The sequence below is a fragment of the Apostichopus japonicus genome, chromosome 2 (genome assembly GCF_037975245.1).
Source record: "Apostichopus japonicus isolate 1M-3 chromosome 2, ASM3797524v1, whole genome shotgun sequence".
NCBI classification, from domain to species: Eukaryota; Metazoa; Echinodermata; class Holothuroidea; order Aspidochirotida; family Stichopodidae; genus Apostichopus; species Apostichopus japonicus.
In genome coordinates this window covers 6,523,221-6,535,260 of record NC_092562.1, presented here as the reverse complement: position 1 = coordinate 6,535,260, position 12,040 = coordinate 6,523,221, and the positions used below count along the sequence as shown (strand labels likewise).

The 12,040-nt window shown below is 35.4% G+C and overlaps 1 long non-coding RNA gene across 4 annotated transcripts; it reads right to left on the bottom strand.

Annotated features, from left to right (window-relative positions):
• Positions 1-3,892: 3,892 nt before the first annotated feature.
• On the bottom strand, positions 3,893-11,639 carry LOC139976218 (uncharacterized). 4 transcript variants are annotated; one of them, XR_011796042.1, is made up of 5 exons: positions 9,232-11,639; positions 8,020-8,172; positions 6,306-6,381; positions 5,569-5,748; positions 3,893-5,135 (listed from the first exon to the last, which is right to left on the bottom strand). It is a non-coding gene; the product is annotated as an uncharacterized lncRNA (long non-coding RNA). The 4 variants fall into 4 exon arrangements; XR_011796040.1 differs by lacking the exon at positions 5,569-5,748 and having other exon boundaries at positions 9,232-9,407; positions 11,441-11,639; XR_011796041.1 differs by having other exon boundaries at positions 3,893-5,748.
• Positions 11,640-12,040: the final 401 nt, after the last annotated feature.

Sequence of the window (12,040 nt, the reverse complement as noted above, 5' to 3'; positions counted from 1 at the left end):
GAGTAGAAGAGACGCATGTCTTTGATATTTACCAATTACCTGTCATTATCTGGTCAGGAAAGGTATTTTGTCTATATCATTTCTATTCACCCCAAAATAGGTGTTTTTGTATTGAAAACTATAAAAAAGTACCTCTTTTGGAACCCCCTCCTATCCACTGAGGGTATCTAACGGAGTTGCATTTTTCATATGTGGTAGACAAGAGGTTCAGTTGGTTGTAGACACCTCATACTGTTACATTAATTCTCGGGAAGGGAGTATAGCCTATACGTTTCCGAGGCTCCCCCCCCCCCCAAAAAAAATAGGTGTTTTCACCGGTAATACTGTTATCATATATGGTTAAAAGCCGACTTTTAAACTTTGGAGCATTACCATGGTTACTTGGGTGGTTCGATTACGCAGTTCTTTTCAGGGCACCACCGCAATGGTGTATGTCTTCTATTATCGGAAGTCCCGTTCCCATCGGATCCCCCTGTCGATGTAGCGTGACATCAAAGTGACCGCCTTTTTCACATCCTTTCACTCATACCTCAGTAATGGATTCAGCATGTCCGAATCTATTAGGAACAATATTTTCATTGAGTTTGCGCGAGGTCGAATTTATGACGTCGTCTGGCGGGGCGCTATTTTCAGCTGGAAAAAATAATTTAGCCAAGTTGCTTTAAATTAAAGATTTAGTTAGAACTGATAATAAGAGATTATGTAAAGGCTGTTTGAGCTGCTTCCGGTCTTTGGTTGGTTTTTAATAAAAAAAAAATAGTATTTTTTTATGAATATATAAGTTACGCCGCCATTTTGTCAAATGTAAAGGAACAAAATTAAAACTCAGAGAGTCGATTGGCAATGTCTAGAAGTAATTTTACTGCTATTTATGAGGTGATTGATGATTTAGTTTTGTAGAAATTAATAATAACGCTTATGATGGCGTCACTTCCGGCCAGAACAAATTGGCAAAAACAAACGGCACATATTTTGTACATCATAACGTGATAAGTCTTCAGTGTAAGTTACAGGGTTATAACACATTCCTCCGCTCTCAAAAACGCACCCCTAGAACATTTTTTACAGCGCCCTCATTCCCAGAGTAAACGACTTGAAACAAGTTTAAAGGTATCACGTAATAGTACGGATCAAGTTACATCACGACACCAATTTGTATCACGAAAAATTATTTCGTGTACACACAGGAGTCGAATATGCTAACCCTCAGCTAATCCTAGCTAACCCAAGGGTTAGGGTTAACTTTGAGTGGCCGCCATCTTGATTTGGTATGACCTTATGTCAAAATGAAACTTTTTGACCGTTTTTGGAGGTCCGAATTATTATCTCCTATAGAAATTTGAATTGTTGGGGGACTTTCATATTTTACCTCTGATTGACCTTTGAACCGATGACCTCATCGCCGAACTTTTTCACGTGACTGTTTCTTAAGTTATGACGTCACACGTCATCGTTGCAAGTTTCGTGAAAATCGGTCACTCCTACGCGTTTTAACATATCTTTGAAAAAACGACACTTTTGACCTTTGACCCAATATAACTCCTGAACCGGAAATCATATATACTTCCACTTTGGATATGTTAGTGCCTTATTGACCCTCAGAACCCAAAAAAAACTTGGAGGTCAAAGATCAAAGGTTACGATTTTCGACCTTAACTCTAGGTTAGTCAACTAAAAAATTAGATTTACAAGTAGTATAGTAGTTCACATTCAGTTTTTTACTTTATAAAAGAGTCATGTGACCGGAAGTGACCGAAACTGTTGGGGGAGTGTACAATAACATCAGACCCACCCCGGACAATATATTGGACCTCCCGACCCCCCAATTTTTGAGATTGCCATTCAAAATACACTATGGACGTGAGAGTATAGACAATCGTCTCATCACTAAATCTTGTTCCCAAATTGATTGTCTTTGTTATGTCATTTTTAGAAAAAAAAATCCAAACAGTTAGCAATTATTAAGTTTCACTCCAACGAGGATGATACAGTTGCAGTTCCTTCTTCGTAAAACACATACCAAAATAAGTGTAGCCTACTCTATAATACACAAGCACTGACTTGTTTAAAATTGCATATAACCCTGTATTTGAATAGTTCATTCCCTTTCATACATATAACAAGGCTATCATAAAAAATATGATGACAGTAAAACTGCCAAAAATTAGGATTAACTTTCTGCAACATTTTGATTACATAACACTGGTATTTACTTAAACACTTAAGATAACGATCTAACACGGATAGGGTTTCAATTAAGCTACTGTAAGGCTTTCTGATCCTTGGGTCTCTAAACTAAACTTGAACTGTTGATTTCGCATCTCTGAAATGGTAATTCTCGGCTACCGTACATTAAAAACTCACCGCTATCCAATCAGAACGGATTTTAATTAACCCCGCCCAGAGCCGTATCTCTGTATACGGCTCTGACCCCGCCCACGTTAACGCCCTCCCAATGCCGTGTTTTGGTCGGTACTAGCTTAATGGTGTGACGTTTCAAACAATGTACAGAATCCTTTAACAAACTTTACTTGAAGAAAGCTTTGCAAGCATAGTTAGCGTGCATGGGTCACTCGATTAGAACTCCGTGTGGGGGAAGCAATTCATAATAATGTGGTAATGCAATTACCACGTGGTACATCCAATCATATTTACTATTTCAATTTGAAAACGTTTGTGTTTAGGAAAAGTAATCTTTCAAGTAGAAATTTGTCGCCTTTTCCTAAATTTGAGGGGTGAAACTTTCTGCTATCAGTATGTTCTCTCGAAAAGCAGGGACATGGTTATAATTTGGGCCCTACAAACTGAATTCTACATGTGGTACATCAAACAGTTCTTGTTGTCCTCAAAATTGTGGGTTTTAACTAAGATAAACCTTTGAAGTCAATAATTGTTACTTTTTCTTCAATTTGAGAGGTGAAACTACGCCGATTACTATATTATCAGAATGTTCTATTTTAATATGGGTATTGGAATGTGATATCAATCGTGCCATATATGAACAGAAATCTTAGTGTGGTACACTGTTTCAACCCAAAATTGTGTTTTAAACTAAAATTAGTCTATGAAATCAAAATTAGTTCACTTTTTTTCAAATTTGAGAGGTGAAACTACCATGTATTGAATATGTAAATCATAGCCTTATTTTTCTTTTCTTAAATAATTACCTACTATTTTTTTCCCCTGAAATATATCTGTCGCACGATACTATTTTATTAAATTAGTATTGTTAACGTTGATCATTCTGCAGTTGGTTCCTCACAATGGATTGTATCAACATTGTTACTTTTATTGTCTGTGGGCTTTGTTCCATTATAACATCCATTACAGTCAGTCTTCACTCTACATTCTTCACCATGTTTAGTCAGGATATCAGACCATTGATGGTCATCATTTGCATTTAATAGTGATAATAAATGAGAAACTCAAACACTGAAAAAACAACTGCAAGTTGGCAGAGACAACCAATTCATATTGTGAAATAAACTTTTGTTTAATATGCTGAGAGTTTCATAAATATATGTTTGAATGATATCTTATAAATTTGTAATAAAAACAAATATGAAAGTCTGGCAAAGTATCGAGCTGCAATAATACATCAAAGGGCATAATATGTATTTATATCACTGAATTTAAAATCGGACGGTAGTTCTGGATATAAACATAAATTTATAGAACAGGCAGTACTCCTCAATTGTGCTGTAATATAAGGAAACCATGTAAAAGAATATAGTTCCATACCTGTATGAAAGAGCAATATTAAATATGAAAGATTGGCAAGGTGTGTAACCACACTCCCATATCAAATGGCAAGAAAATAATCTTCCAACAAACACCTTAAAGCAGCATTTTGCGTTTGGTCGCCGTTTTCTACTTTTTTGACATGTCTATCAAGTTTTTTACATATATCAATCACAAAACAGCAAACTAAGATATTAGCCAAGTTTTTCCCTGCCAACAACGTTAATTGGCGAGTAATTAAGGATATTTGCAGATAATGAGAAGAGTGTCCACGACAAATTCCACAGTTAAAATTAATCACATACAGTTCCCCCAAAACCCACTAGTTTGAATTCAACCAATCAGAGATGCAGGTTTAGTTATGAGGCATTGCTAAAAATAGATTTAAGACTTTGTGTTGGTACAACCAGGGAGATGTATGGAGCTCCCTGGTACAACTGTCATATAGACTGTACACAAATAAAGAATGGTGTTGTATTACATAGACCTATTGGTCAATGAAGTTCGTAGTGTTTAAATATTCATATTATGGGCGAGGTTTCTTGGGTTCTAACGGAAATATCTTGTGAAAAACAAAGTTTAAAGTTGCAATTTTTCGACTTTTATGCCACCATTTGAAGTAAGATTTAAATAGATAAGCTAGTTATGTATGTCGTTATGACATAGTGGAGTAAGTGAGGTTGAGAAAAATCATAGAAAAGGACTCAAAATGCTGCTTTAAGAAATGAGACCCTTTATGGACGATGAACTGACACTGTCGTACTGCACATTTGTTGAGAAAGGTCCAGGAGGATCAACATGTTCAATATATATAATTTGTTTACTCCATAAATCAATTAAGTATGTATAAAACATATGTATAATATGTATAAAATGGATGGATGTTAATTTTGAAACATAATAGTAACAACAGTATAAATGAAAACCAATACTAAATACCTAAAGGAAAATATACCTTTACACTATAATAGATGACAGATTGGCAAGGTAAACGTAGCATCAATCAATTATCAAATGGCAAGAAAAATTCTGGTCAGCCAATAATCTGCCTCTTAACATGTAGTAAGTGGCCAGGGGAGAAGATAGGTAGCTGAGGTAGGTAATTGTTGAGGTAAATGTATACATTTTTGTCTGCAGCTATAAAATTACACCTGTGTTTACAAGGTTTCATTAATTTGAGCCCTAGTAACCAAATGTCCAATGACCTCCACAAAAGCAATAGGCTTCTTGTAATTAACATCTACCTAATAAATATGAGATTTGTCCATGCTCCTCTTCTTGAGATATCGTATTTATAGAACAATTAAAACTGGTGGCTGAATTTCCATGGACCTTAAACATATCTCTGGTACGATAATACAATCAATAGGACCCGTCCGGTTGTCCATGTTGATCTGCACAGGTGGAGAAATGGAAATACAAATACAAATTTTCAATAATTTTGTTTAAGTAAAGTACTGAAATCATCACATTGCAAGGGCCATGCATACTAATTTTCATTCCTTTTATGTTAACATTGACACTAAAGAAATAATTCTAAATAAATTGATGATATACATAACACCCATAAATATTTGAATACAATGTAAAACAAAGAATGAATATTTGTTTTTGCTAATTAGTTGCACTATTGTTTGATATTGAAATAATGTAAAAGCATGAGGTGGCCATAAGTCTTACTTAATCATAAGACTTAAACCTTACTGAAACAAAGCTGTGTACTTGTTTGTTGCAAATGTGTCGAAAATTATAACCCAATGAAACTCCATAGCATTAGCATATTATTAGAATATGGATTATTGTGGATATGCATAAAAAATGACATACTGTGCTCTTGAACACCAGCTTGTTGAATGCAATCAATTTTATAGGCTCCACATTTTCATACAGGAAACCAATGAAAAATCTCATATTATAGCCTATGACAGGGGTGGGCAACCTTTTTGAATGAATGGGCCAGATAGAAGGAGTAAACAATTGATTGGGCCGCACCTAACCAACAACCTGCTGTTGAAGAAAAAAAAAAAACCTGCATAAAGAAAATAATATGAAGTTTCCATATTATGTGATATGTCATTTCATGCCATATTAAAATGTGTGCTGTAGCCATGTGCAAGTGATTTCAAAAAACACAATTAATTTTACAATGTGATATCTCATTTTATTTATAAGGTAATTAACCTAAAGTACATCTGTCCATTTATGCACTGATGTCATATGTAAAAAGCATTAAAAATCATGTTTTCTAGGCTGCAGACTGCATCTGCAGCCTAGGAGTAGTCAGTGTCCTTTCTAAGGAATTCATCAAGAACATAGGTGGTACACCTAAACAAGACACCAGCTGAGCAAACACCTGTCTAATTATGTATAATTTTGTGACAGACATGACTTGAGTATAAAACAATATAGCATATATATACCACTGACATGTCACTGTAACTCTCTTTGTTCAGAATTGAAACTATCAGTTATTTGATTAACATATTTTGTTGAAAATGAATGGCAAGATCACTTAGAAATAAGAATGTTCTAACAGTGTTTGTACAATCTCATAAGAAACTTACAATATTTCTCATTAAAAATTGGTTGTATGACATTGATTGTCACCTTTTCTGTTCCAAGAGCACTGGATGGAAAACCCTGGTCGGTAAAGAAAATCAAGAAACATGTGGAAATAGTTTAAGGAAACAGCTGCAAGGTCACTAATGAAAATTTAATTCTCTCGAAACACATCCACACATGCATGTAAGGCAGCAACCCTTCTCGTTAAGTTCAATAATTGTGAAATTATATATGTGACCAAGGACAGAGGTTAATGTATGGACATACAACTCCAGTTCATAGCAAGTATTGTGGTTTAACTAACAAAGTAATATTTTAGGAAATTGGTATGATTATGGCACAATTCCCAAGTACTATAATCAGTATTGTGTTTTTGAATAATAATAATGATAATAATCAGCAGTTATTTTTACGACGCTTAAGCAACCACAAATATGGGAGAAACCTACAGGGGCTTATGGATTACAACTTTAACGTCGAGTTGTTTCCAATTCAACATTTTAACTCAAATTTGGAATTTTTTCAATTTAGAAAGTCATTTCAGATGGGTAAACCGTAGATTGCTCTTGGATGAAAAACCCACCTTATATGACCCAGCCGGGAATCGAACCCGAACCTCCCGATTGCTAAGCCTCATTGCTTCAAATGCCACCGCCTTTATCCATTCGGCCACAGCACCGGTCAATTTTAATAATTGTAATTTAAAGGTAGTCTGTATTGGCCCCAAATTATAGCATGCTACAATTGCTAGAACTTTTAAAAAGTACTTTTCTGGAGGTCTTTACTTCCAAATTGTTCTCAGACATTCTACATGCACACACAAGATGACTGAATGCCCGGTGTGGTAAATTTCATCAAGGGTGGTAAAAAAAACAGTTAAGGAATTTTGACTAAAGGTGACCATATTTGAGAGTCTAGCATATTTGGGGCCAATGCAGCATTACATTAAATTTGCTATAGACCCAAAAAATCATAAAATAAGAAAAACTTCTCCAAGAACAGGTTACATTTCAATACTGTGGGGTCAAATGGAAAGGGAGGGGGGTTGGAGGGGTTGCTTGTTAACTAAGTTGACTGGACTACCTGGTGTTACATACTAAATGAGCTCTTCACAAACTAGGTGAAACTCAATGCAATAACTTTTACCTTTGTAGTCTTGAGTAACATATTTGAAATGCATTACAACTTGTCACAAAAATGAATGGTTTTGGAAACCTTCATTCTTTAGTCTGTTCAATTAAAGCTGGAAGAAAACTTCCGGTATCAGTAATTAAAACTTATAAATGGATTCATACTTAAAAATAATTCTGCACTAATGAAATGATATCATTATCATACTGGCGATATGACCCAGATTCCAACATATTCCAAAGTGAATGGTTTCAAACAAATCAGGTTTAAAAATCATTCAAATTCAACGTTTTAAGCAAATAGGTGATCCAAGACTGTCCTTTCAAACGGCATAACTATGTACAAATAGGTGGATTCTTGGATTTCACTGCATTTAATATTTAAATTCGGTGGCATAATATGGTACCAATTATATTTGGTATAATTACATGTGTACATGCCAACAGTTACACTGCAAAGTTAATTTTCTTCCTTGTTCAATATCAATAGTGTACCTTGGTCCATCTGTACTCTTATCAAGCCTTCAAATATTGTGAGTGATGGACTTTCTCGCTACCCCAAATGCTTTCTCAATGTATCACTTACAATTAAGGAAAGCTCTGAATGACTCTTTGGCCAGTCCAGGGTACTCGTTAAGGAACATTGTTCCTTTTGATGTTCCGTAGGACATCATCTCACTTCCGGTACTCAGGACCAAATATCCCTCAGTGGTTGGTATATTTCTTTTAGTTTGTCAATCTGTAGTTCAATAAAATAATTGATATCTGATAATGTTCAATTTATGTTACATCTCATGAGATTTATAACTTTAGGAATTTCTGCACAAATATTGCAAGTAATATGACAGGGAAAGTAAAAGGCAAAGTGCTTCATACAGTAGGATGAGCCCACCAAAGTTTCTTTGGTAAGACTTCCATGAAATGCATTTGTCATACTTGCATGACTAATAATTACCATAATTTTCTTTTCATTTTGATCAGGAAGCAGAGCTCAGATTAAAAAGTATCCTGTTAACATGTTACTACTATGCTTAATTATACAGTAATTATAATAACCTATCCAATAACACATCTGCCAGCTGACTGTGGAGAAAGGCTAGCCAATAGGCTGTATGATGCTTGTTGAGTACGTTGATATACATTGTACGTTGATAAACAAAGCCAATGAACTAAGCGAATTTTATCTTGAATTCTTATCTGACCTTATATTTAAATTTTATGTCATGTACAGTACAGTATGTAAATAGACCTGTCTGACATTATCTGTGTCAAGATGCAATATTTTCCTCTGCATGCATACATATTAGAATGTAGTCGTACATTTTCCCATTTGGCTAAAACTTAAAGCAAGTTGAATGTATTGTATCCCACATTCAGTGCCAAGGTGTTAAATACTTGAAGTTATCCAACAACTGTACAAGCCACAAATATAACATATTACGTGACACAGTTGCATTGCTTATATGGATTTTTTGAAGGGTACTGTATAATAGGTAAAATGGTAATGTGAAATGAAACAACAATTGTTTGGAACTTGATTGGCTAACTTTGAATTATCACATTTTCACCAACATTTTTGGTGCATTGGACACAGTACAGGGATGTACTGATAACGTTTTTATAGGGAGTGCAATGATAGTACAGCTAACACTACAGCTGCTGACACTATACCTAGGACACATTTCATTTCTAAAGCAAACACAGTTTGAAGTACAAATCAGTAGTTTATGGCAATGGGATAGGATTTCTCATATTAAAATCAAGAATTTTTTGGCATATTGAAAGCATGAATATTTACCATTGATAGTATGTTTTATGTGGTCTGCGTCCATTCTTTCTTCCTCCATTTCTGGTATGTGGGTATTGGGAGGCTTCTGGCCCTGGCTCTAAACAGCGCCCTCTGATCCTTACCTAAGGTCCTCCAGCTCTTTCCAAATCTCTGAAGTCTCTTGCTTCTGGTAAGGTGTTTAAACTCTTCAATAAATGTAAATGAAGAAGGGGACAAAATAAATTCAACCTTTAAAACAACGGTACCCAATTGTTCAATAAGTTTAAAGAACTTGATAAAATGACTGTATTTCACAATTTTGTGGTTGAAATATTTCACAATTGATTCTGTAATGTCAACAAAATTAAAGCTCTCTAATTTTACCCATCAATAATGACATTTGTTTAAAATCAATATTCCTTTCTTTCTACTTTTTCAGTACTCACAATGTTAATATGTTTTGGAAACACTGAAATCTTATAAAGCGTGTAGGCCTAGGAAACCATAAGCTTCCTTTAATGTATGTTAACTGTTTGTTTTGTTGGAACAGAAGGAAAAATATTTTGGGGTCATTTTATTTCTAAGATATACACAGAGCTTAAGTATGATTAACTGTCATTGATTTGATACACAAAATAAACAGGACACAATAGTTGAGGTAGTCATGCAATGCATTCAGAAATAATGATGAATAGTGATTGGACAAGAAGATGACTGCAGTGCTTCAAATTCTGTTTCTGCTCACAAATCCATCAGGCTGGAACAGACCAGCTGTACTGCACAACTGGAACTATAGTTTACGAATAGGTCTATTACTTAATGCAGACCTAGCTAAAGAAAACTGGCCAATTTGAGCTACAATATACAGATGGCATAGTCTTAGAACATACTGGCATCACATGTTCATTAAATGTCAATATAGGTTCTGGCTTTTTTTCTTTTCAAATTGAATGATGTAAAACCTGAAAATAATCAAAATACAATCCAATCTTTTCCTTCAGATTCACCAGCTCTTTTATTGGTTTGAGCAATGTAAATGTTGCACAAGTTCGTATTAATTTAACAATCAGGGAAGATACTATGCCACAATCTGTCTACAGTAGGCCCGAGCCACTTTCCTGGTTGTGAGAAGACACTCCAACCAAAGGGGTTCCCCTTCCTGAACATCTATGAACTTGCATCAAAGTTTATGAAGATCAGTGCCCAATCCATATGCATGTGCCTCGTCCATTATTCCTAGTCTTACTCTATAGGACCTCTAGGCCTAGAGTATTTAAAAGACTTGGGTTGAGTCATATGGCTCTAAAGGCCCATGCCACGAAAGTGTCCATTAGCTATAGGTTGCATCCAAAAACCCGCCGTTTGTACTGAATGGCAGGTTTTTTCCAGTTGGTTAGCTGAGTAATCAGTCCCATCTTTTCGCACCTTAGTTGAGCTGCCTATATTCATCTATTATGCAACTCTTCACACAGCTAGTAGCCAAATCACTATCAGATTAAGGCAGACATGGCAAGGTGTGAACAAATCAACTCTTCCAAACTAACCAGTCTGTTTGCAGAAGACATAAAGTTTCAGTAAGTTGAGGTCAAGAGAGCTGAAAAATGCAACCTATGGTTAATGGACTTATTCTCGCCATGCTATAGCTGTTGCACTTTGCCAGTAAGGCTAGTGCATGACCTATAATTGGGATATAATGCTGCTATAGCAGTAATATTAGCACAGACTAAAATTGGTCATTACAGTCAGAATAGATAGCCTATATATGGCTGAAGTACAATTTACATTATGAAGTTATGCTAGGCCCTATACTGACATCTGTTGAACACTTATCGAAAACAGAAGGCATGAATTACCCGATGTTCCTTCATGATCTAACACGGATAGGGTTTCAAATAAGCTACGTAATAAGGGGTCCTTTGCTATCCTTAGGTCTTTAAACTATTATTCGCAGGCTTAGTATCTACTTAAATAATAGAAGTAGCTCACATAGCCGGCATATAGGCTGGGCTGTAAATGTAATGTAGGCCTAGGGCCTAGGCCTTAACTTAGTTAAACTAGCCTAGCCTAGTATTACTTATTATAGTAATTACTTTCTTTTTACATTTACGTACTTTGCTCTTCAGTTTCCTAAATGAATTCTACCTTAGTTATTAATTTTCAATAAAAGTGATGGAACTATATTGAAAAGCTCTATAAATTCAAATTTTATCATGGCCAAAATATCAGGCCTGTTGCTTACCTGGTTGTTTACACACGATATGGTTTGTGTACAACCTCCGTACCGCCGTACGAGTAATACCTCAAAAGTTCGCGGGGTTTCCCATGTCTACAAGATACGTCATCCATTGGGTAGTATCATACATGATAACATCTCTCGAGATACTAAACTGTGTGCAAAACGGTTTTCTTGAGAAATACTGTCACGTGAGGACTGGGTGCTTCTAAAGAAGGGAAGCTTGGACCAATCTCATATTTCTTTAGTAGAAGGACCACATTTAGGAGCAAAAGCTTTTAGTTTTGTATGGAGGTCAAAGTCATTTGGGGTCACCAGGGGTCAAATTTTGTAAACCTTGTCAACACGTTATCTCAAGAAAGCAAGCTTGGATCAATCTCGTATTTCGTGTGAAGGATTAATATGTGAGTTCAAGATCCCTATTGTTTTTGGTGGAGGTGTCCATTTCCATTTGGGGTCACTAGAGGTCAAATTGTTAAAACTTTGTAAACACGATAACTCAAGAAGGGAAGGTTGGATGAATTTCATATTTAGTATGTAGTTGGTACACGTTCAGTATAAGATTGTATTGAGGTTAAAGGGGATTTTGAGTCACCAGACGCCAAA